At 39.9% G+C, this 8,001-nt stretch overlaps 1 non-coding gene across 1 annotated transcript; it reads left to right on the top strand.

The window, feature by feature from the left end:
* Positions 1–5,469: 5,469 nt before the first annotated feature.
* LOC149072482 (U2 spliceosomal RNA) lies at positions 5,470–5,660 on the top strand. The gene has a single exon (XR_016194541.1). It is a non-coding gene; the product is annotated as a U2 spliceosomal RNA (small nuclear RNA).
* The last annotated feature ends 2,341 nt before the right edge of the window (positions 5,661–8,001 follow it).

Below are 8,001 nucleotides of genomic sequence, written 5' to 3'. Positions count from 1 at the left end.
ATCAGGATATTGTTTACTTAAACTTATGTTTTCTATTTTTATTTATTATCATGAAATCATGCTAATATATCTCATTTTGTATGCACCTTGAATATCTTCTCAACCTCTCGAATAAACATGAAAATAAATACGTATAGGCATTGTAATAACAATATGTTAGGTCTTGGGCTGAGGCATTGAGCGGTTTTTCCCCGACACTTTTCAAATTTTTCAGGACGCAGCTGTGAAAAATTACCCGCCAAATCGCTTCATCCTCTTGTTCAGTACACCCATGTAGAGATCGTACCTTAAATGTGATTGAATACATTGTTTTTAAATTTTTCTTACCGAGATCGAGAAAGTAAAAGTTATATAAGATTTTTATCTCTTTTTCATTAACGAATATTAAAATTTTCACTCGGTCTCTCTGGCGAAAGAAGGATTAGAAGATTCCAACGATTGAAAATTAAAGTGTTGTGAACAAAAACGACATTCTCCCGACTGCCCAGGACATGGACCCGCCTTACCTCGAAGACGACCATGTGAAGAATCGCGAGGAAAGAAACCCCTACTACTGTGCGACTGATTCCGATTATTTGTGCGGTCTATGACTGCAATCTCGTGCAATATGACCACGATTTCCACAACTTGTCATACAACGTGCCTAGATGCCTGAAACGGTCTCTGGGTAGCCTGTAGCGACTGCTGTTGTCTCCGTACAGTATCGACAACTTGTAATTTTTGCACCTGTTCTTGTAAAGATGAAATTTGTTGCATCAAAATTGAAATCAAAGAATCATTAGCAAAGATTCTGTGTACATCAGGGTCAGACGAGGAAGACGCAACCCATACAGGTTTAGAACTTGTCTGCTCAATGCGATAAGCCAAATCCATTGCTGCCGGAAATGTCTCTGGATTCTGAACCGTCATTAATGGTTCCATGTGTGACAATACCCCGGTCTTAAATCTAGCTAGAAGCAGAGAATACCTGTATTGTTTAATAGCTATATTCTCATTTTCCGGGGTCACCGGTATGGCTCGCCTGGCCAGCGATTCGAAACAGTCTGCAAAATCCCTAACATTTTCAGTTGGTAGTCGAGTTGTAAGTTGCGGCAAAAGGATCTCGGGTGATACGAATCTATCCAACAAATATGTCTTAAACTGTGTATGTCATAGGATGAGTAATATGTGTAGACTACTGAATATGTGTGAGTATAGCACCTGTACATTTCTGTATAACCACCTTTTTCTTAACATCGTCAGACCACCCCGTCAACTCCGCTGCTCTGTATATGCGAGTCAAAAATTCAGCTACAGTCAAATTCAATTGGGCTGTACCATCAATATTTGGGATGCTGTTATAGGTTCCGACAATTAAAGGGAATAAATTAAATGAATTAAAGGGGGGTCCTCCGCCATACCTCCAGTTGACTGTCGACGTCCACCACGTCCTCTCACCAAATACTATCAATGACGGAGCAATCAAATATGGGAACGTCAATATATATATTTTTTTACTTTTCAAACTAAACCCCACAGGTACAAGTTCAACTTGTCGTGCACGATCCCTAGATAATGGGGAACACCCAAAAAAATTTTTTCAGCACTTCCCGACCACGACCGCAACAAATGCACACGTGAATACAACAAACACAACTCATATAACCAATGATCCAACATGTAAAATACACACAATTCCAAGATTAAAAATGAAAATAAACGCGAGAAAAAAAATATATATATATCCATAGTTCAATAAGGTTTTAAGGTACGGTAGGGATACGTGTGGGAAGAATTGGTGAGGTTTCTCCCGTTAAGAGAGATGTCTATCTGCGAAAATAGGGTACAGGAAAATAGAAGAACAGTAAGAACAGATTAATTGGAGCAACTGGATCATTATCGGGCAAAGGCTTCCCATCTGCCATAGAAACTTTAACTCGAACATATAGTTGTGTCGCCGGTAAATCAATGTCTTCTATGCTTCCAGACACGTTGAATTCTAGGGGTCCATCCCACCGTCTCTTATGCTTGAAATTTAATCCATTCGCCTCCTTCTATAGCGGTTTGAATAGGGGAGGAGGCTAAACAATTCCATTTTGCTTTTTAGACATTCTGGGGAGCTTTCCATAATCGTAGCCATTTTCATTTGATCATTTTTCTCGCACCACGGTCATTTTCTGCACACGAGGGCTAATTAGACCGGGACCTACAATTTATTGCCGATTCCGAACGGCAGGCTTGTTTTGTATACTCGTCGAGAGGTTGGTGCGCTAGCCCCTCGATGGGGGACTCCCTGCGGTAGCAATTTTTTGCTGCGGTCAAGTCGCCGTATTTTTGTTGTACCCCTGTGTCAGGAAAGTTTTCTGACAAGGACGAACCGGGTATCGAACTCGCGACACCTCTAAACATCCTTTGGTACTTTAGGCGAGCATCTTATCGACCGGGCTACCGCGCCCCGTAGCCATTTTCAGTCGAATATGTCTGGTGATGTTGACACTTTCCTGAATTTCTTGCGAATGAACCTCTTTTTTTAGTGCGCGTTTCCTTTTATGCCCACCGAGCATTTTTTTTATTTTCGCGTGGACGCTTTATCCGTAAGAGCTCTACCCACTTCTTTCACTCTTTCTCTGGCAGCCGTTTTCACGTCCTTCCCTTGGACGATGTCTTTTGTGAGATCCACACCAGAACGTAAAACTTGTCGGCCGATAGCTCTCGCTCCACTTTTCAAGAGGGGGATGGCTGATCGAAAAAGGGATGAAAAAATTTATCCGAAACTATAACCACGTTGTAGAGACGATCCTTGATAATACCGGAGTCCACGACCTGACTGGTTTGTATAATAATCGGTTATTCTATGCACGCAGCAGTGATATTGTTGATACGGCATGTTCAGAGATGCCTCAGTCTGAAGTGTAGTTTCACTATCACTTTCCCTCGTTCAAATGATACTGGGTGACCCGTGTGAGTGTCCCGTGACCCGTCTTTATATAAATATGGATGGTTTCGAAGTGTTTACGAGCTAATGGAATGTAGTGACCTCTCTTGAATGATGCATTTATGATTTCTCCATCTTGATCGCTTACTTTCACTATTCGGAGTAGCGGAGCCATATATGTTACCGACAACTTGGGGCTCAACTATATTGCTGTACACGTACAATAAATGAAAATCTAGTTTTGAGTGCGCCTTGAGTGAAAAGGTCCTTCTGAAATCGGTCCTTTTATCTCTCCAGGTTCAAATCCCAAGTTTTCAGCGACACCGGAGTGAAAGATAAGTCTTGAACTTTTTTTAAGATTAACTTTTACTTTCTTCGATGTCTTATTGAATGTTATCCCGATCTTGTCTTGGAAATTGTGAGATATTGCTTTGATGAGATCAAACGTAGTCTCGTAAAAACCACAAGGTATTTTCCCTTTTTGTAACACACCGTTACCCACGTCAAATTCAAAAGTATTGGTTCTATCCGATATGTTATGGAAGGAGTGGGGGAATATCAACTCGGATAAAGCAACCTCGACGTCGGAACCGAACTCCAATGCATTAGGGAGTTTTACGGTGAAATCGGATAAAGTATTTTCCGGAAAATAATCTTTAGAGGCATCGCTCGGGAGGGTTAGATAGAACGATGTCATCTTAACGAATGATTTTGTATCGTAAGGGGGTGCGCTATTGATAGCTCTACCCACGAATTAAATTTGTCTGAATAATGTTGCCATTTCACCAGATATTGAATTTTCCCATTCTTCCTTCTCTTCCTCAACACTTTTTCTATGGGGAAAGTGTCACCCAATTCAATTTTGACCAGTTCCTCCGAATAGAATGTACCTTCGATATCCTCCCCCATCAAATCCTTCAACTTATAAACAGGGATAGTCCTTGGAACACACGAATCTATCACAAACACCTCATGTGAGAAATTTGTTTCGTATCCTTTCTCAAAGGGATGTTTAGAACGAGTAATGCGAACATGGTCGCCAACATTAAATTTCTGTTTGACCTTTTTCTGTACTTTACGATAAAGGTTACACCACACCTGCTTCTCATTCCCTTTATTGACTTCTGCAGGGATCGTTTTAATGTTCTGATGATAGGTATTATTATAACTGTGGATTAAATTTGATAGAATATTGATATATTTATAAGTTTTATTCGCAGTGAAGTAACGCCACATCCTGGATTTCAAAGTGCGGTTGAATCTTTCAACTACAGCTGCTTTAATGTCCTCGTTCTCAGTAGTGAAAAAATTCACACCTCTTCTCTCAAGGAATTTCTGGAAAACCCTATTTTTAAATTCAGTACCTTTTATCCGTCTGTAAAGCGAGTGGTTTCCTGACGTCGAATATCCTTTCAAAAGCATTGACCACGTTTCCACCTGTAAGTGGGGTGGCCCATGCGTATTTCGATAACACGTCTGCATGTTAGAATGTATCGATAACCATCGTTAAAGCGGGAGAGGTTTCTCATATCAACTAAATCGGCTTGAAATTGCTGATCTATCATACCGACTAACGTCCGGTTCCTCTTGAATATTTTCCTCATTTCTGTGGAGTGTGAACGCGTCCTGTCTTTCTAACATTTTCGTTATATCTTTCCTTGAAACTTTTCCTTACAAAGCCTTAAACAAAAAATCAACCCCACCATAGTTTCCACTACTGCGGGGATCAAGATAATTTTTCTCCATCCTTTCACTCTGAATTAATTCCAAGCCTAACTGCACATATACAGTTGGCCTATAAGGCTAACTGCACATATACAGTTGGCCTATAAGGCTAACTGCACATATACAGTTGGCCTATAAGGCTAACTGCACATATACAGTACATACAATTATAGGCCAACTGTATATATGCAGTTGGCCTATAAGGCTAACTGCACGTAAACAAGGCAACACATATATAGTTGGGATGATGGGGAGGAAGGAAATGGGTATAATATGTATAAGTATATATGTTATAAATACACTCGTTCGAAAGACACCATCTGTCTTATAACACCTTAGTGAAACGGAAAAAAATCAGGATGTGACACCTCTCGTGGTAAACTCGGTGGCCGCTATCTGGAAGAGGAGTGGGTGGGGGTCGCTGAAGGCCTCTGTTCTCAATTCCCTTCTACTTTTGTTGCATATGTTCGCATCCATGTATTTGTACCGTTCGCATCCATGTCTAATTTGTACAGAATTCCGCAATCATGTCCTTGTATTATATCGCATCAATTTGTATTCCGCACCGTGCTACCAATTTTATGTCAAATCACGCATCCATGTATTATCGTCTGAATCCGCAATGTATATAAGTCCCTCTCCATATAGTATATTTCGCATATAATAACCCCATCTTCTTGTATATAACTTGCCGCACCGTGTTGCACATACCGCTAGAAATTTGTGTAATGATGCATTAATGTTCAAAGAAACTGTGACTGTCGTCAACAAGATAATATTGTCTCTTTCCCTGAAAATCAGGTTGACAGAAGACCCATATCGGGCCATGGAAAACATTCTTAAAGCATGAATAAAAGCTTTTTATAATCTGTTCTTATCAGCTTAATATCTGGTACGTCTCCTACATGGGGACGAGATATTAAACTTATTTTTGGAACAAGGCGGAGTGCTTTCAGCTTGTTGAACCTCTGCCGCGGGTCCTCTCGATATTGCACGGAATTTCGCCAGGGATCTTCGGCCACTTTGTGAACTGGTTGGCCAAATAACGAAAGTCGGACATTGACCGGTCAATTTACAATAAAATTGGCCAATTCGAGAACTGACCACTTTTGGACTTTGACGAAAACATAATATATAACGCAAGTGGGCAAACCTCTTCGTTATTTTTTCTCTCAAAGGAAACATAAAGTGGATGAACAATATTGATATGATCCCTTTCGGTAAAAACGACTGACTTTAGATTGTGATTTCTACCAAAAATATTCCCGTTTGAATACACCTTGTTGCGTAATCCGACAGAGCTCATCCCAAAGATTAAGAAACCGCTGAAAAAAAGTGATTTTACCATTTCTTAAATCCCGGCAAAATTTCATCTTTATACAGGATGTCCTATAAGTGATAATGGGCCTTTATCTCATCAATCGCCCGTCGTATAAGCATAGTTTTAATTAAAAAAAAAATGTTCAAAAGGCGTTCAAAAATTAACCTGTACCAGTTTTGAGAGTGAAAATACAGTATGTTGTACCTGAAAATATGCCTCTAGCCACACTCAAATAACCCACGTGGCCCGTGGAGTTTCGAGAAATGGCACATATTTGACAATTTTTCGTAAATTTTTTCTTTTAGTTTCTTTAATTATTGATGGAATTGAAATATTTAAGAATTTGAGCATTTGTCTTCCCAAACTATATTCACAAGGATGTTCTTTGTTATTTTGAAAGGTATTAAATTTGAATAAAATTTGTTGTGGTTATTGTTTGAGTTCCTTACAAAGATAATAATGAAGCCTTCGAAACTTTTGGGGTGCGACTGTTCTTAGATGATTCTCTTACCGTAATTATGTCTGGTTTATTCTGATTACGAAGGTGGCGGAATTGGCCACTTCAGACATTCTTAGTTAATACGTGCTTTAGACCAATCGGAAAATATTCTTTATGAAAGTCTTACTCGAAATAGAGATAAGGTCTACATTTTTTCATCATTTGGAGACTTCCAGAGCAGATTTGGCAAAAGTTCTTGGCAAAAATCCTGTTGCGTGGCGTCCGTATTTGTATTTATTTGTATAAACTACATGAAATATTATTGGCAGTTACATTAGAGAAAAGGCTCTGTACCATATATGCTCATCCTAGAAAGCCGAATATGGCTCTGGTTACCATCTGATGCGGCCCGCGAGACTAAACCCAATTTTGTAAAAATGAAATGGTGGCAACAGTGCTCTCTTAGAGATAAGTCGCAATTTTTTTTGCTCCTAATCGTTCAGTATTTTATCTAAGTCCGTTTATGTTGATCGATATTTTTTTCTGTTTGTGATCGTTTCTATCTATTCAAAGTGCACTTTCGTATTGTGTGTGTCAATCGCAATTACTATTTTTTTAAAAACGCGGTTTTTTATTTTTTTCACGATGAGTGATCAGCCTTGTTCAATTTGTCACCGTCGCCCTAATTCCAAATCTGCTACGGTCAAATGTTCTACCGGTGACAAAAACTTTCACTCAAAATGTCTTGATAGTTCTGATCAGCTAACCACATCGGAGGGTGCTCGGTGGATGTGTCGTGAGTGCTCTAAAAGCCATTCGGAAATGTCGTCTGTCCCTCCGATCGGTTGCCAATTTGCATCAATCGGTTCTAATATTGAACGTGGCACAATCGTGAGATCTCAGGCAATTTATTTTCTGAGTCTCATTCAAACGCTACTCCCGTTCTCTCGAATTGTGCCGCAAACGTTCTGCAACAATCGCATTCGGTTTACGAGGGCGATCTGCACGATGTAATTCATCAGATACATAGAAAATTGGATATTATTGCTATTTTGAAGACTGACATTGACCATCTGAAATCAACTATTGCGTCTATGGATTCAGAATATGATTCATTGATTGATAAACTCAGTTCTCTTGAATGTGAAAACGCCCAGCTTGATAGAGTTTCGCGACTTGAGAATAACGCAAGTTTGGCCATCGTGATGATCTTTCCGCTATGAGAAACGAACAAGCGCTTTGCCATCACCGACTTGCAGCGATACAGTAGACGTAATAACGTCGAGATAGTGAATGTCCGCATCACTGAAAATGAAAATTGCTCCGAGATCGTGGGTCGTCTCGCCCAGTGCGTCTCTCTCGATATTAATGAGAGTGATATCGAGGCTGCTCATCGCGTTCCAACATATCGTCCGGATGTTTTTCCTCCCATCGTAATCAAATATTTCCGGCGATCACTAAGGGACAATTTTCTTGCTCAAGTTAAATCTTTACGGTGACATCGGCAATCATCGGCTTCCCAGTGAAGATTTTCATTAGTGATTACCTTTGCCAAAAACGGAAGAAACTTCTCGCAGCTGCCAGAAAGTTCAAATGCGATCA

Source organism: Pholcus phalangioides, unplaced genomic scaffold (assembly GCF_987345545.1).
Source record: "Pholcus phalangioides strain wild (caught in Gottingen) unplaced genomic scaffold, Ppha-v1.0 ptg000017l_1, whole genome shotgun sequence".
Classification (NCBI taxonomy): Eukaryota; Metazoa; Arthropoda; class Arachnida; order Araneae; family Pholcidae; genus Pholcus; species Pholcus phalangioides.
The sequence above is the reverse complement of the archived record's forward strand: the minus strand, read 5'-3'. Positions and strand labels throughout refer to the sequence as shown.